This window comes from Gasterosteus aculeatus, unplaced genomic scaffold, assembly GCF_964276395.1.
Source record: "Gasterosteus aculeatus unplaced genomic scaffold, fGasAcu3.hap1.1 HAP1_SCAFFOLD_23, whole genome shotgun sequence".
Lineage (NCBI taxonomy): Eukaryota > Metazoa > Chordata > Actinopteri > Perciformes > Gasterosteidae > Gasterosteus > Gasterosteus aculeatus.
This window is the reverse complement of record NW_027554882.1, coordinates 540,379-564,205: the sequence shown is the minus strand read 5'-3', so window position 1 is coordinate 564,205 and position 23,827 is coordinate 540,379. Positions and strand designations below refer to the sequence as shown.

The 23,827-nt window shown below is 44.8% G+C and overlaps 39 non-coding genes across 39 annotated transcripts; all 39 read left to right on the top strand.

The window, feature by feature from the left end:
- The first annotated feature begins 375 nt into the window (after positions 1-375).
- LOC144392024 (U5 spliceosomal RNA) lies at positions 376-490 on the top strand. The gene has a single exon (XR_013455411.1). It is a non-coding gene; the product is annotated as a U5 spliceosomal RNA (small nuclear RNA).
- Positions 491-1,181: 691 nt separating this feature from the next.
- LOC144392513 (U2 spliceosomal RNA) lies at positions 1,182-1,372 on the top strand. Its single transcript, XR_013455900.1, has one exon. It is a non-coding gene; the product is annotated as a U2 spliceosomal RNA (small nuclear RNA).
- A 276-nt stretch (positions 1,373-1,648) lies between these two features.
- Positions 1,649-1,812, top strand: LOC144392254 (U1 spliceosomal RNA). The gene has a single exon (XR_013455640.1). It is a non-coding gene; the product is annotated as a U1 spliceosomal RNA (small nuclear RNA).
- Positions 1,813-2,246: 434 nt separating this feature from the next.
- LOC144392054 (U5 spliceosomal RNA) lies at positions 2,247-2,363 on the top strand. The gene has a single exon (XR_013455441.1). It is a non-coding gene; the product is annotated as a U5 spliceosomal RNA (small nuclear RNA).
- A 703-nt stretch (positions 2,364-3,066) lies between these two features.
- LOC144392442 (U2 spliceosomal RNA) lies at positions 3,067-3,257 on the top strand. Its single transcript, XR_013455830.1, has one exon. It is a non-coding gene; the product is annotated as a U2 spliceosomal RNA (small nuclear RNA).
- Positions 3,258-3,533: 276 nt separating this feature from the next.
- On the top strand, positions 3,534-3,697 carry LOC144392253 (U1 spliceosomal RNA). The gene has a single exon (XR_013455639.1). It is a non-coding gene; the product is annotated as a U1 spliceosomal RNA (small nuclear RNA).
- Positions 3,698-4,139: 442 nt separating this feature from the next.
- On the top strand, positions 4,140-4,254 carry LOC144392022 (U5 spliceosomal RNA). The gene has a single exon (XR_013455409.1). It is a non-coding gene; the product is annotated as a U5 spliceosomal RNA (small nuclear RNA).
- A 602-nt stretch (positions 4,255-4,856) lies between these two features.
- LOC144392511 (U2 spliceosomal RNA) lies at positions 4,857-5,047 on the top strand. The gene has a single exon (XR_013455899.1). It is a non-coding gene; the product is annotated as a U2 spliceosomal RNA (small nuclear RNA).
- Positions 5,048-5,323: 276 nt separating this feature from the next.
- LOC144392252 (U1 spliceosomal RNA) lies at positions 5,324-5,487 on the top strand. The gene has a single exon (XR_013455638.1). It is a non-coding gene; the product is annotated as a U1 spliceosomal RNA (small nuclear RNA).
- Positions 5,488-5,929: 442 nt separating this feature from the next.
- Positions 5,930-6,044, top strand: LOC144392021 (U5 spliceosomal RNA). The gene has a single exon (XR_013455408.1). It is a non-coding gene; the product is annotated as a U5 spliceosomal RNA (small nuclear RNA).
- A 602-nt stretch (positions 6,045-6,646) lies between these two features.
- LOC144392510 (U2 spliceosomal RNA) lies at positions 6,647-6,837 on the top strand. Its single transcript, XR_013455898.1, has one exon. It is a non-coding gene; the product is annotated as a U2 spliceosomal RNA (small nuclear RNA).
- Positions 6,838-7,113: 276 nt separating this feature from the next.
- Positions 7,114-7,277, top strand: LOC144392251 (U1 spliceosomal RNA). The gene has a single exon (XR_013455637.1). It is a non-coding gene; the product is annotated as a U1 spliceosomal RNA (small nuclear RNA).
- A 434-nt stretch (positions 7,278-7,711) lies between these two features.
- Positions 7,712-7,828, top strand: LOC144392053 (U5 spliceosomal RNA). Its single transcript, XR_013455440.1, has one exon. It is a non-coding gene; the product is annotated as a U5 spliceosomal RNA (small nuclear RNA).
- Positions 7,829-8,531: 703 nt separating this feature from the next.
- LOC144392492 (U2 spliceosomal RNA) lies at positions 8,532-8,722 on the top strand. Its single transcript, XR_013455879.1, has one exon. It is a non-coding gene; the product is annotated as a U2 spliceosomal RNA (small nuclear RNA).
- Positions 8,723-8,998: 276 nt separating this feature from the next.
- Positions 8,999-9,162, top strand: LOC144392248 (U1 spliceosomal RNA). The gene has a single exon (XR_013455635.1). It is a non-coding gene; the product is annotated as a U1 spliceosomal RNA (small nuclear RNA).
- A 442-nt stretch (positions 9,163-9,604) lies between these two features.
- Positions 9,605-9,719, top strand: LOC144392020 (U5 spliceosomal RNA). The gene has a single exon (XR_013455407.1). It is a non-coding gene; the product is annotated as a U5 spliceosomal RNA (small nuclear RNA).
- A 602-nt stretch (positions 9,720-10,321) lies between these two features.
- Positions 10,322-10,512, top strand: LOC144392509 (U2 spliceosomal RNA). The gene has a single exon (XR_013455897.1). It is a non-coding gene; the product is annotated as a U2 spliceosomal RNA (small nuclear RNA).
- Positions 10,513-10,788: 276 nt separating this feature from the next.
- Positions 10,789-10,952, top strand: LOC144392247 (U1 spliceosomal RNA). The gene has a single exon (XR_013455634.1). It is a non-coding gene; the product is annotated as a U1 spliceosomal RNA (small nuclear RNA).
- A 442-nt stretch (positions 10,953-11,394) lies between these two features.
- LOC144392018 (U5 spliceosomal RNA) lies at positions 11,395-11,509 on the top strand. Its single transcript, XR_013455406.1, has one exon. It is a non-coding gene; the product is annotated as a U5 spliceosomal RNA (small nuclear RNA).
- Positions 11,510-12,200: 691 nt separating this feature from the next.
- Positions 12,201-12,391, top strand: LOC144392508 (U2 spliceosomal RNA). The gene has a single exon (XR_013455896.1). It is a non-coding gene; the product is annotated as a U2 spliceosomal RNA (small nuclear RNA).
- Positions 12,392-12,667: 276 nt separating this feature from the next.
- Positions 12,668-12,831, top strand: LOC144392246 (U1 spliceosomal RNA). Its single transcript, XR_013455633.1, has one exon. It is a non-coding gene; the product is annotated as a U1 spliceosomal RNA (small nuclear RNA).
- A 434-nt stretch (positions 12,832-13,265) lies between these two features.
- LOC144392051 (U5 spliceosomal RNA) lies at positions 13,266-13,382 on the top strand. Its single transcript, XR_013455439.1, has one exon. It is a non-coding gene; the product is annotated as a U5 spliceosomal RNA (small nuclear RNA).
- Positions 13,383-14,085: 703 nt separating this feature from the next.
- LOC144392490 (U2 spliceosomal RNA) lies at positions 14,086-14,276 on the top strand. The gene has a single exon (XR_013455878.1). It is a non-coding gene; the product is annotated as a U2 spliceosomal RNA (small nuclear RNA).
- A 276-nt stretch (positions 14,277-14,552) lies between these two features.
- Positions 14,553-14,716, top strand: LOC144392245 (U1 spliceosomal RNA). Its single transcript, XR_013455632.1, has one exon. It is a non-coding gene; the product is annotated as a U1 spliceosomal RNA (small nuclear RNA).
- A 434-nt stretch (positions 14,717-15,150) lies between these two features.
- On the top strand, positions 15,151-15,267 carry LOC144392050 (U5 spliceosomal RNA). Its single transcript, XR_013455438.1, has one exon. It is a non-coding gene; the product is annotated as a U5 spliceosomal RNA (small nuclear RNA).
- A 703-nt stretch (positions 15,268-15,970) lies between these two features.
- Positions 15,971-16,161, top strand: LOC144392489 (U2 spliceosomal RNA). Its single transcript, XR_013455877.1, has one exon. It is a non-coding gene; the product is annotated as a U2 spliceosomal RNA (small nuclear RNA).
- Positions 16,162-16,437: 276 nt separating this feature from the next.
- On the top strand, positions 16,438-16,601 carry LOC144392244 (U1 spliceosomal RNA). Its single transcript, XR_013455630.1, has one exon. It is a non-coding gene; the product is annotated as a U1 spliceosomal RNA (small nuclear RNA).
- A 437-nt stretch (positions 16,602-17,038) lies between these two features.
- Positions 17,039-17,229, top strand: LOC144392441 (U2 spliceosomal RNA). The gene has a single exon (XR_013455828.1). It is a non-coding gene; the product is annotated as a U2 spliceosomal RNA (small nuclear RNA).
- A 276-nt stretch (positions 17,230-17,505) lies between these two features.
- Positions 17,506-17,669, top strand: LOC144392243 (U1 spliceosomal RNA). Its single transcript, XR_013455629.1, has one exon. It is a non-coding gene; the product is annotated as a U1 spliceosomal RNA (small nuclear RNA).
- Positions 17,670-18,111: 442 nt separating this feature from the next.
- On the top strand, positions 18,112-18,226 carry LOC144392017 (U5 spliceosomal RNA). The gene has a single exon (XR_013455405.1). It is a non-coding gene; the product is annotated as a U5 spliceosomal RNA (small nuclear RNA).
- A 602-nt stretch (positions 18,227-18,828) lies between these two features.
- Positions 18,829-19,019, top strand: LOC144392440 (U2 spliceosomal RNA). Its single transcript, XR_013455827.1, has one exon. It is a non-coding gene; the product is annotated as a U2 spliceosomal RNA (small nuclear RNA).
- Positions 19,020-19,295: 276 nt separating this feature from the next.
- LOC144392242 (U1 spliceosomal RNA) lies at positions 19,296-19,459 on the top strand. The gene has a single exon (XR_013455628.1). It is a non-coding gene; the product is annotated as a U1 spliceosomal RNA (small nuclear RNA).
- Positions 19,460-19,901: 442 nt separating this feature from the next.
- Positions 19,902-20,018, top strand: LOC144392049 (U5 spliceosomal RNA). Its single transcript, XR_013455437.1, has one exon. It is a non-coding gene; the product is annotated as a U5 spliceosomal RNA (small nuclear RNA).
- Positions 20,019-20,721: 703 nt separating this feature from the next.
- Positions 20,722-20,912, top strand: LOC144392488 (U2 spliceosomal RNA). The gene has a single exon (XR_013455876.1). It is a non-coding gene; the product is annotated as a U2 spliceosomal RNA (small nuclear RNA).
- A 276-nt stretch (positions 20,913-21,188) lies between these two features.
- Positions 21,189-21,352, top strand: LOC144392241 (U1 spliceosomal RNA). The gene has a single exon (XR_013455627.1). It is a non-coding gene; the product is annotated as a U1 spliceosomal RNA (small nuclear RNA).
- A 437-nt stretch (positions 21,353-21,789) lies between these two features.
- LOC144392439 (U2 spliceosomal RNA) lies at positions 21,790-21,980 on the top strand. The gene has a single exon (XR_013455826.1). It is a non-coding gene; the product is annotated as a U2 spliceosomal RNA (small nuclear RNA).
- A 276-nt stretch (positions 21,981-22,256) lies between these two features.
- Positions 22,257-22,420, top strand: LOC144392240 (U1 spliceosomal RNA). The gene has a single exon (XR_013455626.1). It is a non-coding gene; the product is annotated as a U1 spliceosomal RNA (small nuclear RNA).
- A 442-nt stretch (positions 22,421-22,862) lies between these two features.
- LOC144392015 (U5 spliceosomal RNA) lies at positions 22,863-22,977 on the top strand. The gene has a single exon (XR_013455403.1). It is a non-coding gene; the product is annotated as a U5 spliceosomal RNA (small nuclear RNA).
- Positions 22,978-23,579: 602 nt separating this feature from the next.
- LOC144392438 (U2 spliceosomal RNA) lies at positions 23,580-23,770 on the top strand. Its single transcript, XR_013455825.1, has one exon. It is a non-coding gene; the product is annotated as a U2 spliceosomal RNA (small nuclear RNA).
- Positions 23,771-23,827: the final 57 nt, after the last annotated feature.

Here is a 23,827-nt window from a genome sequence, read left to right as displayed (position 1 = left end):
ACCACATTTCAGCAGGATTTTACACGGATTAATCACCACTGCACTGGAGTCTCCGGTGGAGGGAGTCTACAATCAGCAAATCACTGTCTGAATCCAAAGTGAAATCAACCAGATTTCAGCATTAATCATCACTGCGCTGGAGTCTCCAGTGGAGCACGTCTCAAATCAGCAAATCACTGTCTGAATCCAAAGTGAAATCAAGCACATTTCAGCAGGACTTTACACTTTTGCTTGTAAACAAATCAATGAGTTTTTGATGGCTGGTGCTGGGGAATGGGTTTGGCATTGGACAACCGCAGCTCAACCAGTCCCAACCACAAGAGGGATCACTGTTGCGACTGGGATATAAGGCTGCCTGCCACCTGATTCCGCAACTGACTTTGGTTTCTCTTCAATACGCATAAGTCTTTCGCCTTTTACTAAAGACTTCCGTGGAGAGGAACAACAATGAGTTGACCATATTTTTGGCAGGCTCTGCCAATTGGCTGAGCCTCATGTACTTGTGTGAAAAGAAAAGTAGTTGGACAGAGGCTCCTGACAATGGAGCACAAACAAAGTTGTGTTTACTTATCACTGGAGTCACTAGTGCAGCAAGTCTCAAATCACTGTCTGAATCCAAAGTGAAATCAACCAGATTTCAGCAGGATTTTACAGGGATTAATGGTCACTTTACTGGAGTCTCCGGTGGAGCACGTCTCAAATCAGCAAATCACTGTCTGAATTCATTGTGAAATCAACAAGATTTTCAGCAGGAATCATCACTGGAGTCACTAGTGGAGCCTTGCAGCAAGTCTCAAATCTCTGTCTGAATCCATTGTGAAATCAACAAGATTTTCAGCAGGAATCATCACTGGAGTCACTAGTGGAGCCTTGCAGCAAGTCTCAAATCTCTGTCTGAATCCATTGTGAAATCAACAAGATTTTCAGCAGGACTTTACAGTGATTAATCATCACTGGAGTCTCTAGTGTCTGAAACAACAGTGAAATCAACCAGATTTCAGCAGGAGTTTACACTTTTGCTTGTAAACAAATCAATGATTTTAGCTTTTTTGAGGACGGGGGCAGCGTGGGGAGTGGGTTGTTAAGTAGCAAGCGACTGCTACGCCCAGTTGAAAGAACCGCACCGCGACAATTGAGATATGTGCTGGTACGTTGGGTCTGCAAACAAACAGTTTGGTGTTATCGCTTCTCGCCCTTTTGGCTAAGATCAAGTGTAGTATCTGTTCTTATCAGTTTAATATCTGATATGTCCTCTATACGAGGACTACATATTAAGCCGATTTTTAGCTCTGGGAGATGAAAAAGGGGCTTGCTCCGTTCACTCCAAGCATCGGCCCGGTATTGCAGCACCTCCGGGAACGGTGCACCCTTTAAATTGTGGAAAATAAAAGAAAGGGTAACCTGAATCAGTGGTGTGGTGTTGGAAATGATTTCTGCTTTGAGTAAAACAAGTCTCACCTCCACATAGTTTTTAAGACTGAGGCTTTTGGCAAGTGACTTATGCTTACTCATCAATAGTGCCTTTGTTTTGCAAGTCTCAAATCACTGATTTTAACTTCACCGATCTGTGAGGACGGTGCCATCTGCGAACCGTCACCACAAATGCTGTGACTGGGAATACCGTCCCTGCCTCTGTCACCACCAACTCATACTTACCTGGCAGGGGAGATACCATGATCAAGAAGGTGGTTCACCCAGGGCGAGGCTCAGTCATTGCACTGCGACTGTGCTGACCACTGCGAATTCCCCAAATGTGGGAATCTCGACTGCATAATTTGTGGTAGTGGGGGACTGCGTTCGCGCTCTCCCCTGATATTGAAGTCAAAGAAAAACCAGGTGTCCCGTTTAATCATCACTGTCTGAATCCCTAGTGAAATCAACCACATTTCAGCAGGATTTTACACGGATTAATCACCACTGCACTGGAGTCTCCAGTGGAGGGAGTCTACAATCACTGTCTGAATCCAAAGTGAGATCAAGCACATTTCAGCATTAATCATCACTGCGCTGGAGTCTCCAGTGGAGCACGTCTCAAATCAGCAAATCACTGTCTGAATCCAAAGTGAAATCAAGCACATTTCAGCAGGACTTTACACTTTTGCTTGTAAACAAATCAATGAGTTTTTGATGGCTGGTGCTGGGGAATGGGTTTGGCATTGGACAACCGCAGCTCAACCAGTCCCAACCACAAGAGGGATCACTGTTGCGACTGGGATATAAGGCTGCCTGCCACCTGATTCCGCAACTGACTTTGGTTTCTCTTCAATACGCATAAGTCTTTCGCCTTTTACTAAAGACTTCCGTGGAGAGGAACAACAATGAGTTGACCATATTTTTGGCAGGCTCTGCCAATTGTCTGAGCCTCATGTACTTGTGTGAAAAGAAAAGTAGTTGGACAGAGGCTCCTGACAATGGAGCACAAACAAAGTTGTGTTTACTTATCACTGGAGTCACTAGTGCAGCAAGTCTCAAATCACTGTCTGAATCCAAAGTGAAATCAACCAGATTTCAGCAGGATTTTACAGGGATTAATGGTCACTTTACTGGAGTCTCCGGTGGAGCACGTCTCAAATCAGCAAATCACTGTCTGAATTCATTGTGAAATCAACAAGATTTTCAGCAGGAATCATCACTGGAGTCACTAGTGGAGCCTTGCAGCAAGTCTCAAATCTCTGTCTGAATCCATTGTGAAATCAACAAGATTTTCAGCAGGACTTTGCAGAGATGAATCATCACTGGAGTCACTAGTGGAGCCTTGCAGCAAGTCTCAAATCTCTGTCTGAATCCATTGTGAAATCAACAAGATTTTCAGCAGGACTTTACAGTGATTAATCATCACTGGAGTCTCTAGTGTCTGAAACAACAGTGAAATCAACCAGATTTCAGCAGGAGTTTACACTTTTGCTTGTAAACAAATCAATGATTTTAGCTTTTTTGAGGACGGGGGCAGCGTGGGGAGTGGGTTGTTAAGTAGCAAGCGACTGCTACGCCCAGTTGAAAGAACCGCACCGCGACAATTGAGATATGTGCTGGTACGTTGGGTCTGCAAACAAACAGTTTGGTGTTATCGCTTCTCGGCCTTTTGGCTAAGATCAAGTGTAGTATCTGTTCTTATCAGTTTAATATCTGATATGTCCTCTATACGAGGACTACATATTAAGCCGATTTTTAGCTCTGGGAGATGAAAAAGGGGCTTGCTCCGTTCACTCCAAGCATCGGCCCGGTATTGCAGCACCTCCGGGAACGGTGCACCCTTTAAATTGTGGAAAATAAAAGAAAGGGTAACCTGAATCAGTGGTGTGGTGTTGGAAATGATTTCTGCTTTGAGTAAAACAAGTCTCACCTCCACATAGTTTTTAAGACTGAGGCTTTTGGCAAGTGACTTATGCTTACTCATCAATAGTGCCTTTGTTTTGCAAGTCTCAAATCACTGATTTTAACTTCACCGATCTGTGAGGACGGTGCCATCTGCGAACCGTCACCACAAATGCTGTGACTGGGAATACCGTCCCTGCCTCTGTCACCACCAACTCATACTTACCTGGCAGGGGAGATACCATGATCAAGAAGGTGGTTCACCCAGGGCGAGGCTCAGTCATTGCACTGCGACTGTGCTGACCACTGCGAATTCCCCAAATGTGGGAATCTCGACTGCATAATTTGTGGTAGTGGGGGACTGCGTTCGCGCTCTCCCCTGATATTGAAGTCAAAGAAAAACCAGGTGTCCCGTTTAATCATCACTGTCTGAATCCCTAGTGAAATCAACCACATTTCAGCAGGATTTTACACGGATTAATCACCACTGCACTGGAGTCTCCGGTGGAGGGAGTCTACAATCAGCAAATCACTGTCTGAATCCAAAGTGAAATCAACCAGATTTCAGCATTAATCATCACTGCGCTGGAGTCTCCAGTGGAGCACGTCTCAAATCAGCAAATCACTGTCTGAATCCAAAGTGAAATCAAGCACATTTCAGCAGGACTTTACACTTTTGCTTGTAAACAAATCAATGAGTTTTTGATGGCTGGTGCTGGGGAATGGGTTTGGCATTGGACAACCGCAGCTCAACCAGTCCCAACCACAAGAGGGATCACTGTTGCGACTGGGATATAAGGCTGCCTGCCACCTGATTCCGCAACTGACTTTGGTTTCTCTTCAATACGCATAAGTCTTTCGCCTTTTACTAAAGACTTCCGTGGAGAGGAACAACAATGAGTTGACCATATTTTTGGCAGGCTCTGCCAATTGGCTGAGCCTCATGTACTTGTGTGAAAAGAAAAGTAGTTGGACAGAGGCTCCTGACAATGGAGCACAAACAAAGTTGTGTTTACTTATCACTGGAGTCACTAGTGCAGCAAGTCTCAAATCACTGTCTGAATCCAAAGTGAAATCAACCAGATTTCAGCAGGATTTTACAGGGATTAATGGTCACTTTACTGGAGTCTCCGGTGGAGCACGTCTCAAATCAGCAAATCACTGTCTGAATTCATTGTGAAATCAACAAGATTTTCAGCAGGAATCATCACTGGAGTCACTAGTGGAGCCTTGCAGCAAGTCTCAAATCTCTGTCTGAATCCATTGTGAAATCAACAAGATTTTCAGCAGGACTTTACAGTGATTAATCATCACTGGAGTCTCTAGTGTCTGAAACAACAGTGAAATCAACCAGATTTCAGCAGGAGTTTACACTTTTGCTTGTAAACAAATCAATGATTTTAGCTTTTTTGAGGACGGGGGCAGCGTGGGGAGTGGGTTGTTAAGTAGCAAGCGACTGCTACGCCCAGTTGAAAGAACCGCACCGCGACAATTGAGATATGTGCTGGTACGTTGGGTCTGCAAACAAACAGTTTGGTGTTATCGCTTCTCGCCCTTTTGGCTAAGATCAAGTGTAGTATCTGTTCTTATCAGTTTAATATCTGATATGTCCTCTATACGAGGACTACATATTAAGCCGATTTTTAGCTCTGGGAGATGAAAAAGGGGCTTGCTCCGTTCACTCCAAGCATCGGCCCGGTATTGCAGCACCTCCGGGAACGGTGCACCCTTTAAATTGTGGAAAATAAAAGAAAGGGTAACCTGAATCAGTGGTGTGGTGTTGGAAATGATTTCTGCTTTGAGTAAAACAAGTCTCACCTCCACATAGTTTTTAAGACTGAGGCTTTTGGCAAGTGACTTATGCTTACTCATCAATAGTGCCTTTGTTTTGCAAGTCTCAAATCACTGATTTTAACTTCACCGATCTGTGAGGACGGTGCCATCTGCGAACCGTCACCACAAATGCTGTGACTGGGAATACCGTCCCTGCCTCTGTCACCACCAACTCATACTTACCTGGCAGGGGAGATACCATGATCAAGAAGGTGGTTCACCCAGGGCGAGGCTCAGTCATTGCACTGCGACTGTGCTGACCACTGCGAATTCCCCAAATGTGGGAATCTCGACTGCATAATTTGTGGTAGTGGGGGACTGCGTTCGCGCTCTCCCCTGATATTGAAGTCAAAGAAAAACCAGGTGTCCCGTTTAATCATCACTGTCTGAATCCCTAGTGAAATCAACCACATTTCAGCAGGATTTTACACGGATTAATCACCACTGCACTGGAGTCTCCGGTGGAGGGAGTCTACAATCAGCAAATCACTGTCTGAATCCAAAGTGAAATCAACCAGATTTCAGCATTAATCATCACTGCGCTGGAGTCTCCAGTGGAGCACGTCTCAAATCAGCAAATCACTGTCTGAATCCAAAGTGAAATCAAGCACATTTCAGCAGGACTTTACACTTTTGCTTGTAAACAAATCAATGAGTTTTTGATGGCTGGTGCTGGGGAATGGGTTTGGCATTGGACAACCGCAGCTCAACCAGTCCCAACCACAAGAGGGATCACTGTTGCGACTGGGATATAAGGCTGCCTGCCACCTGATTCCGCAACTGACTTTGGTTTCTCTTCAATACGCATAAGTCTTTCGCCTTTTACTAAAGACTTCCGTGGAGAGGAACAACAATGAGTTGACCATATTTTTGGCAGGCTCTGCCAATTGGCTGAGCCTCATGTACTTGTGTGAAAAGAAAAGTAGTTGGACAGAGGCTCCTGACAATGGAGCACAAACAAAGTTGTGTTTACTTATCACTGGAGTCACTAGTGCAGCAAGTCTCAAATCACTGTCTGAATCCAAAGTGAAATCAACCAGATTTCAGCAGGATTTTACAGGGATTAATGGTCACTTTACTGGAGTCTCCGGTGGAGCACGTCTCAAATCAGCAAATCACTGTCTGAATTCATTGTGAAATCAACAAGATTTTCAGCAGGAATCATCACTGGAGTCACTAGTGGAGCCTTGCAGCAAGTCTCAAATCTCTGTCTGAATCCATTGTGAAATCAACAAGATTTTCAGCAGGACTTTACAGTGATTAATCATCACTGGAGTCTCTAGTGTCTGAAACAACAGTGAAATCAACCAGATTTCAGCAGGAGTTTACACTTTTGCTTGTAAACAAATCAATGATTTTAGCTTTTTTGAGGACGGGGGCAGCGTGGGGAGTGGGTTGTTAAGTAGCAAGCGACTGCTACGCCCAGTTGAAAGAACCGCACCGCGACAATTGAGATATGTGCTGGTACGTTGGGTCTGCAAACAAACAGTTTGGTGTTATCGCTTCTCGCCCTTTTGGCTAAGATCAAGTGTAGTATCTGTTCTTATCAGTTTAATATCTGATATGTCCTCTATACGAGGACTACATATTAAGCCGATTTTTAGCTCTGGGAGATGAAAAAGGGGCTTGCTCCGTTCACTCCAAGCATCGGCCCGGTATTGCAGCACCTCCGGGAACGGTGCACCCTTTAAATTGTGGAAAATAAAAGAAAGGGTAACCTGAATCAGTGGTGTGGTGTTGGAAATGATTTCTGCTTTGAGTAAAACAAGTCTCACCTCCACATAGTTTTTAAGACTGAGGCTTTTGGCAAGTGACTTATGCTTACTCATCAATAGTGCCTTTGTTTTGCAAGTCTCAAATCACTGATTTTAACTTCACCGATCTGTGAGGACGGTGCCATCTGCGAACCGTCACCACAAATGCTGTGACTGGGAATACCGTCCCTGCCTCTGTCACCACCAACTCATACTTACCTGGCAGGGGAGATACCATGATCAAGAAGGTGGTTCACCCAGGGCGAGGCTCAGTCATTGCACTGCGACTGTGCTGACCACTGCGAATTCCCCAAATGTGGGAATCTCGACTGCATAATTTGTGGTAGTGGGGGACTGCGTTCGCGCTCTCCCCTGATATTGAAGTCAAAGAAAAACCAGGTGTCCCGTTTAATCATCACTGTCTGAATCCCTAGTGAAATCAACCACATTTCAGCAGGATTTTACACGGATTAATCACCACTGCACTGGAGTCTCCAGTGGAGGGAGTCTACAATCACTGTCTGAATCCAAAGTGAGATCAAGCACATTTCAGCATTAATCATCACTGCGCTGGAGTCTCCAGTGGAGCACGTCTCAAATCAGCAAATCACTGTCTGAATCCAAAGTGAAATCAAGCACATTTCAGCAGGACTTTACACTTTTGCTTGTAAACAAATCAATGAGTTTTTGATGGCTGGTGCTGGGGAATGGGTTTGGCATTGGACAACCGCAGCTCAACCAGTCCCAACCACAAGAGGGATCACTGTTGCGACTGGGATATAAGGCTGCCTGCCACCTGATTCCGCAACTGACTTTGGTTTCTCTTCAATACGCATAAGTCTTTCGCCTTTTACTAAAGACTTCCGTGGAGAGGAACAACAATGAGTTGACCATATTTTTGGCAGGCTCTGCCAATTGTCTGAGCCTCATGTACTTGTGTGAAAAGAAAAGTAGTTGGACAGAGGCTCCTGACAATGGAGCACAAACAAAGTTGTGTTTACTTATCACTGGAGTCACTAGTGCAGCAAGTCTCAAATCACTGTCTGAATCCAAAGTGAAATCAACCAGATTTCAGCAGGATTTTACAGGGATTAATGGTCACTTTACTGGAGTCTCCGGTGGAGCACGTCTCAAATCAGCAAATCACTGTCTGAATTCATTGTGAAATCAACAAGATTTTCAGCAGGAATCATCACTGGAGTCACTAGTGGAGCCTTGCAGCAAGTCTCAAATCTCTGTCTGAATCCATTGTGAAATCAACAAGATTTTCAGCAGGACTTTGCAGAGATGAATCATCACTGGAGTCACTAGTGGAGCCTTGCAGCAAGTCTCAAATCTCTGTCTGAATCCATTGTGAAATCAACAAGATTTTCAGCAGGACTTTACAGTGATTAATCATCACTGGAGTCTCTAGTGTCTGAAACAACAGTGAAATCAACCAGATTTCAGCAGGAGTTTACACTTTTGCTTGTAAACAAATCAATGATTTTAGCTTTTTTGAGGACGGGGGCAGCGTGGGGAGTGGGTTGTTAAGTAGCAAGCGACTGCTACGCCCAGTTGAAAGAACCGCACCGCGACAATTGAGATATGTGCTGGTACGTTGGGTCTGCAAACAAACAGTTTGGTGTTATCGCTTCTCGCCCTTTTGGCTAAGATCAAGTGTAGTATCTGTTCTTATCAGTTTAATATCTGATATGTCCTCTATACGAGGACTACATATTAAGCCGATTTTTAGCTCTGGGAGATGAAAAAGGGGCTTGCTCCGTTCACTCCAAGCATCGACCCGGTATTGCAGCACCTCCGGGAACGGTGCACCCTTTAAATTGTGGAAAATAAAAGAAATGGTAACCTGAATCAGTGGTGTGGTGTTGGAAATGATTTCTGCTTTGAGTAAAACAAGTCTCACCTCCACATAGTTTTTAAGACTGAGGCTTTTGGCAAGTGACTTATGCTTACTCATCAATAGTGCCTTTGTTTTGCAAGTCTCAAATCACTGATTTTAACTTCACCGATCTGTGAGGACGGTGCCATCTGCGAACCGTCACCACAAATGCTGTGACTGGGAATACCGTCCCTGCCTCTGTCACCACCAACTCATACTTACCTGGCAGGGGAGATACCATGATCAAGAAGGTGGTTCACCCAGGGCGAGGCTCAGTCATTGCACTGCGACTGTGCTGACCACTGCGAATTCCCCAAATGTGGGAATCTCGACTGCATAATTTGTGGTAGTGGGGGACTGCGTTCGCGCTCTCCCCTGATATTGAAGTCAAAGAAAAACCAGGTGTCCCGTTTAATCATCACTGTCTGAATCCCTAGTGAAATCAACCACATTTCAGCAGGATTTTACACGGATTAATCACCACTGCACTGGAGTCTCCGGTGGAGGGAGTCTACAATCAGCAAATCACTGTCTGAATCCAAAGTGAAATCAACCAGATTTCAGCATTAATCATCACTGCGCTGGAGTCTCCAGTGGAGCACGTCTCAAATCAGCAAATCACTGTCTGAATCCAAAGTGAAATCAAGCACATTTCAGCAGGACTTTACACTTTTGCTTGTAAACAAATCAATGAGTTTTTGATGGCTGGTGCTGGGGAATGGGTTTGGCATTGGACAACCGCAGCTCAACCAGTCCCAACCACAAGAGGGATCACTGTTGCGACTGGGATATAAGGCTGCCTGCCACCTGATTCCGCAACTGACTTTGGTTTCTCTTCAATACGCATAAGTCTTTCGCCTTTTACTAAAGACTTCCGTGGAGAGGAACAACAATGAGTTGACCATATTTTTGGCAGGCTCTGCCAATTGGCTGAGCCTCATGTACTTGTGTGAAAAGAAAAGTAGTTGGACAGAGGCTCCTGACAATGGAGCACAAACAAAGTTGTGTTTACTTATCACTGGAGTCACTAGTGCAGCAAGTCTCAAATCACTGTCTGAATCCAAAGTGAAATCAACCAGATTTCAGCAGGATTTTACAGGGATTAATGGTCACTTTACTGGAGTCTCCGGTGGAGCACGTCTCAAATCAGCAAATCACTGTCTGAATTCATTGTGAAATCAACAAGATTTTCAGCAGGAATCATCACTGGAGTCACTAGTGGAGCCTTGCAGCAAGTCTCAAATCTCTGTCTGAATCCATTGTGAAATCAACAAGATTTTCAGCAGGACTTTACAGTGATTAATCATCACTGGAGTCTCTAGTGTCTGAAACAACAGTGAAATCAACCAGATTTCAGCAGGAGTTTACACTTTTGCTTGTAAACAAATCAATGATTTTAGCTTTTTTGAGGACGGGGGCAGCGTGGGGAGTGGGTTGTTAAGTAGCAAGCGACTGCTACGCCCAGTTGAAAGAACCGCACCGCGACAATTGAGATATGTGCTGGTACGTTGGGTCTGCAAACAAACAGTTTGGTGTTATCGCTTCTCGCCCTTTTGGCTAAGATCAAGTGTAGTATCTGTTCTTATCAGTTTAATATCTGATATGTCCTCTATACGAGGACTACATATTAAGCCGATTTTTAGCTCTGGGAGATGAAAAAGGGGCTTGCTCCGTTCACTCCAAGCATCGGCCCGGTATTGCAGCACCTCCGGGAACGGTGCACCCTTTAAATTGTGGAAAATAAAAGAAAGGGTAACCTGAATCAGTGGTGTGGTGTTGGAAATGATTTCTGCTTTGAGTAAAACAAGTCTCACCTCCACATAGTTTTTAAGACTGAGGCTTTTGGCAAGTGACTTATGCTTACTCATCAATAGTGCCTTTGTTTTGCAAGTCTCAAATCACTGATTTTAACTTCACCGATCTGTGAGGACGGTGCCATCTGCGAACCGTCACCACAAATGCTGTGACTGGGAATACCGTCCCTGCCTCTGTCACCACCAACTCATACTTACCTGGCAGGGGAGATACCATGATCAAGAAGGTGGTTCACCCAGGGCGAGGCTCAGTCATTGCACTGCGACTGTGCTGACCACTGCGAATTCCCCAAATGTGGGAATCTCGACTGCATAATTTGTGGTAGTGGGGGACTGCGTTCGCGCTCTCCCCTGATATTGAAGTCAAAGAAAAACCAGGTGTCCCGTTTAATCATCACTGTCTGAATCCCTAGTGAAATCAACCACATTTCAGCAGGATTTTACACGGATTAATCACCACTGCACTGGAGTCTCCGGTGGAGGGAGTCTACAATCAGCAAATCACTGTCTGAATCCAAAGTGAAATCAACCAGATTTCAGCATTAATCATCACTGCGCTGGAGTCTCCAGTGGAGCACGTCTCAAATCAGCAAATCACTGTCTGAATCCAAAGTGAAATCAAGCACATTTCAGCAGGACTTTACACTTTTGCTTGTAAACAAATCAATGAGTTTTTGATGGCTGGTGCTGGGGAATGGGTTTGGCATTGGACAACCGCAGCTCAACCAGTCCCAACCACAAGAGGGATCACTGTTGCGACTGGGATATAAGGCTGCCTGCCACCTGATTCCGCAACTGACTTTGGTTTCTCTTCAATACGCATAAGTCTTTCGCCTTTTACTAAAGACTTCCGTGGAGAGGAACAACAATGAGTTGACCATATTTTTGGCAGGCTCTGCCAATTGGCTGAGCCTCATGTACTTGTGTGAAAAGAAAAGTAGTTGGACAGAGGCTCCTGACAATGGAGCACAAACAAAGTTGTGTTTACTTATCACTGGAGTCACTAGTGCAGCAAGTCTCAAATCACTGTCTGAATCCAAAGTGAAATCAACCAGATTTCAGCAGGATTTTACAGGGATTAATGGTCACTTTACTGGAGTCTCCGGTGGAGCACGTCTCAAATCAGCAAATCACTGTCTGAATTCATTGTGAAATCAACAAGATTTTCAGCAGGAATCATCACTGGAGTCACTAGTGGAGCCTTGCAGCAAGTCTCAAATCTCTGTCTGAATCCATTGTGAAATCAACAAGATTTTCAGCAGGAATCATCACTGGAGTCACTAGTGGAGCCTTGCAGCAAGTCTCAAATCTCTGTCTGAATCCATTGTGAAATCAACAAGATTTTCAGCAGGACTTTACAGTGATTAATCATCACTGGAGTCTCTAGTGTCTGAAACAACAGTGAAATCAACCAGATTTCAGCAGGAGTTTACACTTTTGCTTGTAAACAAATCAATGATTTTAGCTTTTTTGAGGACGGGGGCAGCGTGGGGAGTGGGTTGTTAAGTAGCAAGCGACTGCTACGCCCAGTTGAAAGAACCGCACCGCGACAATTGAGATATGTGCTGGTACGTTGGGTCTGCAAACAAACAGTTTGGTGTTATCGCTTCTCGCCCTTTTGGCTAAGATCAAGTGTAGTATCTGTTCTTATCAGTTTAATATCTGATATGTCCTCTATACGAGGACTACATATTAAGCCGATTTTTAGCTCTGGGAGATGAAAAAGGGGCTTGCTCCGTTCACTCCAAGCATCGGCCCGGTATTGCAGCACCTCCGGGAACGGTGCACCCTTTAAATTGTGGAAAATAAAAGAAAGGGTAACCTGAATCAGTGGTGTGGTGTTGGAAATGATTTCTGCTTTGAGTAAAACAAGTCTCACCTCCACATAGTTTTTAAGACTGAGGCTTTTGGCAAGTGACTTATGCTTACTCATCAATAGTGCCTTTGTTTTGCAAGTCTCAAATCACTGATTTTAACTTCACCGATCTGTGAGGACGGTGCCATCTGCGAACCGTCACCACAAATGCTGTGACTGGGAATACCGTCCCTGCCTCTGTCACCACCAACTCATACTTACCTGGCAGGGGAGATACCATGATCAAGAAGGTGGTTCACCCAGGGCGAGGCTCAGTCATTGCACTGCGACTGTGCTGACCACTGCGAATTCCCCAAATGTGGGAATCTCGACTGCATAATTTGTGGTAGTGGGGGACTGCGTTCGCGCTCTCCCCTGATATTGAAGTCAAAGAAAAACCAGGTGTCCCGTTTAATCATCACTGTCTGAATCCCTAGTGAAATCAACCACATTTCAGCAGGATTTTACACGGATTAATCACCACTGCACTGGAGTCTCCAGTGGAGGGAGTCTACAATCACTGTCTGAATCCAAAGTGAGATCAAGCACATTTCAGCATTAATCATCACTGCGCTGGAGTCTCCAGTGGAGCACGTCTCAAATCAGCAAATCACTGTCTGAATCCAAAGTGAAATCAAGCACATTTCAGCAGGACTTTACACTTTTGCTTGTAAACAAATCAATGAGTTTTTGATGGCTGGTGCTGGGGAATGGGTTTGGCATTGGACAACCGCAGCTCAACCAGTCCCAACCACAAGAGGGATCACTGTTGCGACTGGGATATAAGGCTGCCTGCCACCTGATTCCGCAACTGACTTTGGTTTCTCTTCAATACGCATAAGTCTTTCGCCTTTTACTAAAGACTTCCGTGGAGAGGAACAACAATGAGTTGACCATATTTTTGGCAGGCTCTGCCAATTGTCTGAGCCTCATGTACTTGTGTGAAAAGAAAAGTAGTTGGACAGAGGCTCCTGACAATGGAGCACAAACAAAGTTGTGTTTACTTATCACTGGAGTCACTAGTGCAGCAAGTCTCAAATCACTGTCTGAATCCAAAGTGAAATCAACCAGATTTCAGCAGGATTTTACAGGGATTAATGGTCACTTTACTGGAGTCTCCGGTGGAGCACGTCTCAAATCAGCAAATCACTGTCTGAATTCATTGTGAAATCAACAAGATTTTCAGCAGGAATCATCACTGGAGTCACTAGTGGAGCCTTGCAGCAAGTCTCAAATCTCTGTCTGAATCCATTGTGAAATCAACAAGATTTTCAGCAGGACTTTGCAGAGATGAATCATCACTGGAGTCACTAGTGGAGCCTTGCAGCAAGTCTCAAATCTCTGTCTGAATCCATTGTGAAATCAACAAGATTTTCAGCAGGACTTTACAGTGATTAATCATCACTGGAGTCTCTAGTGTCTGAAACAACAGTGAAATCAACCAGATTTCAGCAGGAGTTTACACTTTTGCTTGTAAACAAATCAATGATTTTAGCTTTTTTGAGGACGGGGGCAGCGTGGGGAGTGGGTTGTTAAGTAGCAAGCGACTGCTACGCCCAGTTGAAAGAACCGCACCGCGACAATTGAGATATGTGCTGGTACGTTGGGTCTGCAAACAAACAGTTTGGTGTTATCGCTTCTCGCCCTTTTGGCTAAGATCAAGTGTAGTATCTGTTCTTATCAGTTTAATATCTGATATGTCCTCTATACGAGGACTACATATTAAGCCGATTTTTAGCTCTGGGAGATGAAAAAGGGGCTTGCTCCGTTCACTCCAAGCATCGACCCGGTATTGCAGCACCTCCGGGAACGGTGCACCCTTTAAATTGTGGAAAATAAAAGAAATGGTAACCTGAATCAGTGGTGTGGTGTTGGAAATGATTTCTGCTTTGAGTAAAACAAGTCTCACCTCCACATAGTTTTTAAGACTGAGGCTTTTGGCAAGTGACTTATGCTTACTCATCAATAGTGCCTTTGTTTTGCAAGTCTCAAATCACTGATTTTAACTTCACCGATCTGTGAGGACGGTGCCATCTGCGAACCGTCACCACAAATGCTGTGACTGGGAATACCGTCCCTGCCTCTGTCACCACCAACTCATACTTACCTGGCAGGGGAGATACCATGATCAAGAAGGTGGTTCACCCAGGGCGAGGCTCAGTCATTGCACTGCGACTGTGCTGACCACTGCGAATTCCCCAAATGTGGGAATCTCGACTGCATAATTTGTGGTAGTGGGGGACTGCGTTCGCGCTCTCCCCTGATATTGAAGTCAAAGAAAAACCAGGTGTCCCGTTTAATCATCACTGTCTGAATCCCTAGTGAAATCAACCACATTTCAGCAGGATTTTACACGGATTAATCACCACTGCACTGGAGTCTCCAGTGGAGGGAGTCTACAATCACTGTCTGAATCCAAAGTGAGATCAAGCACATTTCAGCATTAATCATCACTGCGCTGGAGTCTCCAGTGGAGCACGTCTCAAATCAGCAAATCACTGTCTGAATCCAAAGTGAAATCAAGCACATTTCAGCAGGACTTTACACTTTTGCTTGTAAACAAATCAATGAGTTTTTGATGGCTGGTGCTGGGGAATGGGTTTGGCATTGGACAACCGCAGCTCAACCAGTCCCAACCACAAGAGGGATCACTGTTGCGACTGGGATATAAGGCTGCCTGCCACCTGATTCCGCAACTGACTTTGGTTTCTCTTCAATACGCATAAGTCTTTCGCCTTTTACTAAAGACTTCCGTGGAGAGGAACAACAATGAGTTGACCATATTTTTGGCAGGCTCTGCCAATTGTCTGAGCCTCATGTACTTGTGTGAAAAGAAAAGTAGTTGGACAGAGGCTCCTGACAATGGAGCACAAACAAAGTTGTGTTTACTTATCACTGGAGTCACTAGTGCAGCAAGTCTCAAATCACTGTCTGAATCCAAAGTGAAATCAACCAGATTTCAGCAGGATTTTACAGGGATTAATGGTCACTTTACTGGAGTCTCCGGTGGAGCACGTCTCAAATCAGCAAATCACTGTCTGAATTCATTGTGAAATCAACAAGATTTTCAGCAGGAATCATCACTGGAGTCACTAGTGGAGCCTTGCAGCAAGTCTCAAATCTCTGTCTGAATCCATTGTGAAATCAACAAGATTTTCAGCAGGACTTTGCAGAGATGAATCATCACTGGAGTCACTAGTGGAGCCTTGCAGCAAGTCTCAAATCTCTGTCTGAATCCATTGTGAAATCAACAAGATTTTCAGCAGGACTTTACAGTGATTAATCATCACTGGAGTCTCTAGTGTCTGAAACAACAGTGAAATCAACCAGATTTCAGCAGGAGTTTACACTTTTGCTTGTAAACAAATCAATGATTTTAGCTTTTTTGAGGACGGGGGCAGCGTGGGGAGTGGGTTGTTAAGTAGCAAGCGACTGCTACGCCCAGTTGAAAGAACCGCACCGCGACAATTGAGATATGTGCTGGTACGTTGGGTCTGCAAACAAACAGTTTGGTGTTATCGCTTCTCGCCCTTTTGGCTAAGATCAAGTGTAGTATCTGTTCTTATCAGTTTAATATCTGATATGTCCTCTATACGAGGACTACATATTAAGCCGATTTTTAGCTCTGGGAGATGAAAAAGGGGCTTGCTCCGTTCACTCCAAGCATCGACCCGGTATTGCAGCACCTCCGGGAACGGTGCACCCTTTAAATTGTGGAAAATAAAAGAAATGGTAACCTGAATCAGTGGTGTGGTGTTGGAAATGATTTCTGCTTTGAGTAAAACAAGTCTCACCTCCACATAGTTTTTAAGACTGAGGCTTTTGGCAAGTGACTTATGCTTACTCATCAATAGTGCCTTTGTTTTGCAAGTCTCAAATCACTGATTTTAACTTCACCGATCTGTGAGGACGGTGCCATCTGCGAACCGTCACCACAAATGCTGTGACTGGGAATACCGTCCCTGCCTCTGTCACCACCAACTCATACTTACCTGGCAGGGGAGATACCATGATCAAGAAGGTGGTTCACCCAGGGCGAGGCTCAGTCATTGCACTGCGACTGTGCTGACCACTGCGAATTCCCCAAATGTGGGAATCTCGACTGCATAATTTGTGGTAGTGGGGGACTGCGTTCGCGCTCTCCCCTGATATTGAAGTCAAAGAAAAACCAGGTGTCCCGTTTAATCATCACTGTCTGAATCCATTGTGAAATCAACAAGATTTTCAGCAGGACTTTACAGTGATTAATCATCACTGGAGTCACTAGTGGAGCCTTGCAGCAAGTCTCAAATCTCTGTCTGAATCCATTGTGAAATCAACAAGATTTTCAGCAGGACTTTACAGTGATTAATCATCACTGGAGTCTCTAGTGTCTGAAACAACAGTGAAATCAACCAGATTTCAGCAGGAGTTTACACTTTTGCTTGTAAACAAATCAATGATTTTAGCTTTTTTGAGGACGGGGGCAGCGTGGGGAGTGGGTTGTTAAGTAGCAAGCGACTGCTACGCCCAGTTGAAAGAACCGCACCGCGACAATTGAGATATGTGCTGGTACGTTGGGTCTGCAAACAAACAGTTTGGTGTTATCGCTTCTCGGCCTTTTGGCTAAGATCAAGTGTAGTATCTGTTCTTATCAGTTTAATATCTGATATGTCCTCTATACGAGGACTACATATTAAGCCGATTTTTAGCTCTGGGAGATGAAAAAGGGGCTTGCTCCGTTCACTCCAAGCATCGGCCCGGTATTGCAGCACCTCCGGGAACGGTGCACCCTTTAAATTGTGGAAAATAAAAGAAAGGGTAACCTGAATCAGTGGTGTGGTGTTGGAAATGATTTCTGCTTTGAGTAAAACAAGTCTCACCTCCACATAGTTTTTAAGACTGAGGCTTTTGGCAAGTGACTTATGCTTACTCATCAATAGTGCCTTTGTTTTGCAAGTCTCAAATCACTGATTTTAACTTCACCGATCTGTGAGGACGGTGCCATCTGCGAACCGTCACCACAAATGCTGTGACTGGGAATACCGTCCCTGCCTCTGTCACCACCAACTCATACTTACCTGGCAGGGGAGATACCATGATCAAGAAGGTGGTTCACCCAGGGCGAGGCTCAGTCATTGCACTGCGACTGTGCTGACCACTGCGAATTCCCCAAATGTGGGAATCTCGACTGCATAATTTGTGGTAGTGGGGGACTGCGTTCGCGCTCTCCCCTGATATTGAAGTCAAAGAAAAACCAGGTGTCCCGTTTAATCATCACTGTCTGAATCCCTAGTGAAATCAACCACATTTCAGCAGGATTTTACACGGATTAATCACCACTGCACTGGAGTCTCCGGTGGAGGGAGTCTACAATCAGCAAATCACTGTCTGAATCCAAAGTGAAATCAACCAGATTTCAGCATTAATCATCACTGCGCTGGAGTCTCCAGTGGAGCACGTCTCAAATCAGCAAATCACTGTCTGAATCCAAAGTGAAATCAAGCACATTTCAGCAGGACTTTACACTTTTGCTTGTAAACAAATCAATGAGTTTTTGATGGCTGGTGCTGGGGAATGGGTTTGGCATTGGACAACCGCAGCTCAACCAGTCCCAACCACAAGAGGGATCACTGTTGCGACTGGGATATAAGGCTGCCTGCCACCTGATTCCGCAACTGACTTTGGTTTCTCTTCAATACGCATAAGTCTTTCGCCTTTTACTAAAGACTTCCGTGGAGAGGAACAACAATGAGTTGACCATATTTTTGGCAGGCTCTGCCAATTGGCTGAGCCTCATGTACTTGTGTGAAAAGAAAAGTAGTTGGACAGAGGCTCCTGACAATGGAGCACAAACAAAGTTGTGTTTACTTATCACTGGAGTCACTAGTGCAGCAAGTCTCAAATCACTGTCTGAATCCAAAGTGAAATCAACCAGATTTCAGCAGGATTTTACAGGGATTAATGGTCACTTTACTGGAGTCTCCGGTGGAGCACGTCTCAAATCAGCAAATCACTGTCTGAATTCATTGTGAAATCAACAAGATTTTCAGCAGGAATCATCACTGGAGTCACTAGTGGAGCCTTGCAGCAAGTCTCAAATCTCTGTCTGAATCCATTGTGAAATCAACAAGATTTTCAGCAGGACTTTACAGTGATTAATCATCACTGGAGTCTCTAGTGTCTGAAACAACAGTGAAATCAACCAGATTTCAGCAGGAGTTTACACTTTTGCTTGTAAACAAATCAATGATTTTAGCTTTTTTGAGGACGGGGGCAGCGTGGGGAGTGGGTTGTTAAGTAGCAAGCGACTGCTACGCCCAGTTGAAAGAACCGCACCGCGACAATTGAGATATGTGCTGGTACGTTGGGTCTGCAAACAAACAGTTTGGTGTTATCGCTTCTCGGCCTTTTGGCTAAGATCAAGTGTAGTATCTGTTCTTATCAGTTTAATATCTGATATGTCCTCTATACGAGGACTACATATTAAGCCGATTTTTAGCTCTGGGAGATGAAAAAGGGGCTTGCTCCGTTCACTCCAAGCATCGGCCCGGTATTGCAGCACCTCCGGGAACGGTGCACCCTTTAAATTGTGGAAAATAAAAGAAAGGGTAACCTGAATCAGTGGTGTGGTGTTGGAAATGATTTCTGCTTTGAGTAAAACAAGTCTCACCTCCACATAGTTTTTAAGACTGAGGCTTTTGGCAAGTGACTTATGCTTACTCATCAATAGTGCCTTTGTTTTGCAAGTCTCAAATCACTGATTTTAACTTCACCGATCTGTGAGGACGGTGCCATCTGCGAACCGTCACCACAAATGCTGTGACTGGGAATACCGTCCCTGCCTCTGTCACCACCAACTCATACTTACCTGGCAGGGGAGATACCATGATCAAGAAGGTGGTTCACCCAGGGCGAGGCTCAGTCATTGCACTGCGACTGTGCTGACCACTGCGAATTCCCCAAATGTGGGAATCTCGACTGCATAATTTGTGGTAGTGGGGGACTGCGTTCGCGCTCTCCCCTGATATTGAAGTCAAAGAAAAACCAGGTGTCCCGTTTAATCATCACTGTCTGAATCCCTAGTGAAATCAACCACATTTCAGCAGGATTTTACACGGATTAATCACCACTGCACTGGAGTCTCCGGTGGAGGGAGTCTACAATCAGCAAATCACTGTCTGAATCCAAAGTGAGATCAACCAGATTTCAGCATTAATCATCACTGCGCTGGAGTCTCCAGTGGAGCACGTCTCAAATCAGCAAATCACTGTCTGAATCCAAAGTGAAATCAAGCACATTTCAGCAGGACTTTACACTTTTGCTTGTAAACAAATCAATGAGTTTTTGATGGCTGGTGCTGGGGAATGGGTTTGGCATTGGACAACCGCAGCTCAACCAGTCCCAACCACAAGAGGGATCACTGTTGCGACTGGGATATAAGGCTGCCTGCCACCTGATTCCGCAACTGACTTTGGTTTCTCTTCAATACGCATAAGTCTTTCGCCTTTTACTAAAGACTTCCGTGGAGAGGAACAACAATGAGTTGACCATATTTTTGGCAGGCTCTGCCAATTGTCTGAGCCTCATGTACTTGTGTGAAAAGAAAAGTAGTTGGACAGAGGCTCCTGACAATGGAGCACAAACAAAGTTGTGTTTACTTATCACTGGAGTCACTAGTGCAGCAAGTCTCAAATCACTGTCTGAATCCAAAGTGAAATCAACCAGATTTCAGCAGGATTTTACAGGGATTAATGGTCACTTTACTGGAGTCTCCGGTGGAGCACGTCTCAAATCAGCAAATCACTGTCTGAATTCATTGTGAAATCAACAAGATTTTCAGCAGGAATCATCACTGGAGTCACTAGTGGAGCCTTGCAGCAAGTCTCAAATCTCTGTCTGAATCCATTGTGAAATCAACAAGATTTTCAGCAGGACTTTGCAGAGATGAATCATCACTGGAGTCACTAGTGGAGCCTTGCAGCAAGTCTCAAATCTCTGTCTGAATCCATTGTGAAATCAACAAGATTTTCAGCAGGACTTTACAGTGATTAATCATCACTGGAGTCTCTAGTGTCTGAAACAACAGTGAAATCAACCAGATTTCAGCAGGAGTTTACACTTTTGCTTGTAAACAAATCAATGATTTTAGCTTTTTTGAGGACGGGGGCAGCGTGGGGAGTGGGTTGTTAAGTAGCAAGCGACTGCTACGCCCAGTTGAAAGAACCGCACCGCGACAATTGAGATATGTGCTGGTACGTTGGGTCTGCAAACAAACAGTTTGGTGTTATCGCTTCTCGCCCTTTTGGCTAAGATCAAGTGTAGTATCTGTTCTTATCAGTTTAATATCTGATATGTCCTCTATACGAGGACTACATATTAAGCCGATTTTTAGCTCTGGGAGATGAAAAAGGGGCTTGCTCCGTTCACTCCAAGCATCGACCCGGTATTGCAGCACCTCCGGGAACGGTGCACCCTTTAAATTGTGGAAAATAAAAGAAATGGTAACCTGAATCAGTGGTGTGGTGTTGGAAATGATTTCTGCTTTGAGTAAAACAAGTCTCACCTCCACATAGTTTTTAAGACTGAGGCTTTTGGCAAGTGACTTATGCTTACTCATCAATAGTGCCTTTGTTTTGCAAGTCTCAAATCACTGATTTTAACTTCACCGATCTGTGAGGACGGTGCCATCTGCGAACCGTCACCACAAATGCTGTGACTGGGAATACCGTCCCTGCCTCTGTCACCACCAACTCATACTTACCTGGCAGGGGAGATACCATGATCAAGAAGGTGGTTCACCCAGGGCGAGGCTCAGTCATTGCACTGCGACTGTGCTGACCACTGCGAATTCCCCAAATGTGGGAATCTCGACTGCATAATTTGTGGTAGTGGGGGACTGCGTTCGCGCTCTCCCCTGATATTGAAGTCAAAGAAAAACCAGGTGTCCCGTTTAATCATCACTGTCTGAATCCATTGTGAAATCAACAAGATTTTCAGCAGGACTTTACAGTGATTAATCATCACTGGAGTCACTAGTGGAGCCTTGCAGCAAGTCTCAAATCTCTGTCTGAATCCATTGTGAAATCAACAAGATTTTCAGCAGGACTTTACAGTGATTAATCATCACTGGAGTCTCTAGTGTCTGAAACAACAGTGAAATCAACCAGATTTCAGCAGGAGTTTACACTTTTGCTTGTAAACAAATCAATGATTTTAGCTTTTTTGAGGACGGGGGCAGCGTGGGGAGTGGGTTGTTAAGTAGCAAGCGACTGCTACGCCCAGTTGAAAGAACCGCACCGCGACAATTGAGATATGTGCTGGTACGTTGGGTCTGCAAACAAACAGTTTGGTGTTATCGCTTCTCGGCCTTTTGGCTAAGATCAAGTGTAGTATCTGTTCTTATCAGTTTAATATCTGATATGTCCTCTATACGAGGACTACATATTAAGCCGATTTTTAGCTCTGGGAGATGAAAAAGGGGCTTGCTCCGTTCACTCCAAGCATCGGCCCGGTATTGCAGCACCTCCGGGAACGGTGCACCCTTTAAATTGTGGAAAATAAAAGAAAGGGTAACCTGAATCAGTGGTGTGGTGTTGGAAATGATTTCTGCTTTGAGTAAAACAAGTCTCACCTCCACATAGTTTTTAAGACTGAGGCTTTTGGCAAGTGACTTATGCTTACTCATCAATAGTGCCTTTGTTTTGCAAGTCTCAAATCACTGATTTTAACTTCACCGATCTGTGAGGACGGTGCCATCTGCGAACCGTCACCACAAATGCTGTGACTGGGAATACCGTCCCTGCCTCTGTCACCACCAACTCATACTTACCTGGCAGGGGAGATACCATGATCAAGAAGGTGGTTCACCCAGGGCGAGGCTCAGTCATTGCACTGCGACTGTGCTGACCACTGCGAATTCCCCAAATGTGGGAATCTCGACTGCATAATTTGTGGTAGTGGGGGACTGCGTTCGCGCTCTCCCCTGATATTGAAGTCAAAGAAAAACCAGGTGTCCCGTTTAATCATCACTGTCTGAATCCCTAGTGAAATCAACCACATTTCAGCAGGATTTTACACGGATTAATCACCACTGCACTGGAGTCTCCGGTGGAGGGAGTCTACAATCAGCAAATCACTGTCTGAATCCAAAGTGAAATCAACCAGATTTCAGCATTAATCATCACTGCGCTGGAGTCTCCAGTGGAGCACGTCTCAAATCAGCAAATCACTGTCTGAATCCAAAGTGAAATCAAGCACATTTCAGCAGGACTTTACACTTTTGCTTGTAAACAAATCAATGAGTTTTTGATGGCTGGTGCTGGGGAATGGGTTTGGCATTGGACAACCGCAGCTCAACCAGTCCCAACCACAAGAGGGATCACTGTTGCGACTGGGATATAAGGCTGCCTGCCACCTGATTCCGCAACTGACTTTGGTTTCTCTTCAATACGCATAAGTCTTTCGCCTTTTACTAAAGACTTCCGTGGAGAGGAACAACAATGAGTTGACCATATTTTTGGCAGGCTCTGCCAATTGGCTGAGCCTCATGTACTTGTGTGAAAAGAAAAGTAGTTGGACAGAGGCTCCTGACAATGGAGCACAAACAAAGTTGTGTTTACTTATCACTGGAGTCACTAGTGCAGCAAGTCTCAAATCACTGTCTGAATCCAAAGTGAAATCAACCAGATTTCAGCAGGATTTTACAGGGATTAATGGTCACTTTACTGGAGTCTCCGGTGGAGCACGTCTCAAATCAGCAAATCACTGTCTGAATTCATTGTGAAATCAACAAGATTTTCAGCAGGAATCATCACTGGAGTCACTAGTGGAGCCTTGCAGCAAGTCTCAAATCTCTGTCTGAATCCATTGTGAAATCAACAAGATTTTCAGCAGGACTTTACAGTGATTAATCATCACTGGAGTCTCTAGTGTCTGAAACAACAGTGAAATCAACCAGATTTCAGCAGGAGTTTACACTTTTGCTTGTAAACAAATCAATGATTTTAGCTTTTTTGAGGACGGGGGCAGCGTGGGGAGTGGGTTGTTAAGTAGCAAGCGACTGCTACGCCCAGTTGAAAGAACCGCACCGCGACAATTGAGATATGTGCTGGTACGTTGGGTCTGCAAACAAACAGTTTGGTGTTATCGCTTCTCGGCCTTTTGGCTAAGATCAAGTGTAGTATCTGTTCTTATCAGTTTAATATCTGATATGTCCTCTATACGAGGACTACATATTAAGCCGATTTTTAGCTCTGGGAGATGAAAAAGGGGCTTGCTCCGTTCACTCCAAGCATCGGCCCGGTATTGCAGCACCTCCGGGAACGGTGCACCCTTTAAATTGTGGAAAATAAAAGAAAGGGTAACCTGAATCAGTGGTGTGGTGTTGGAAATG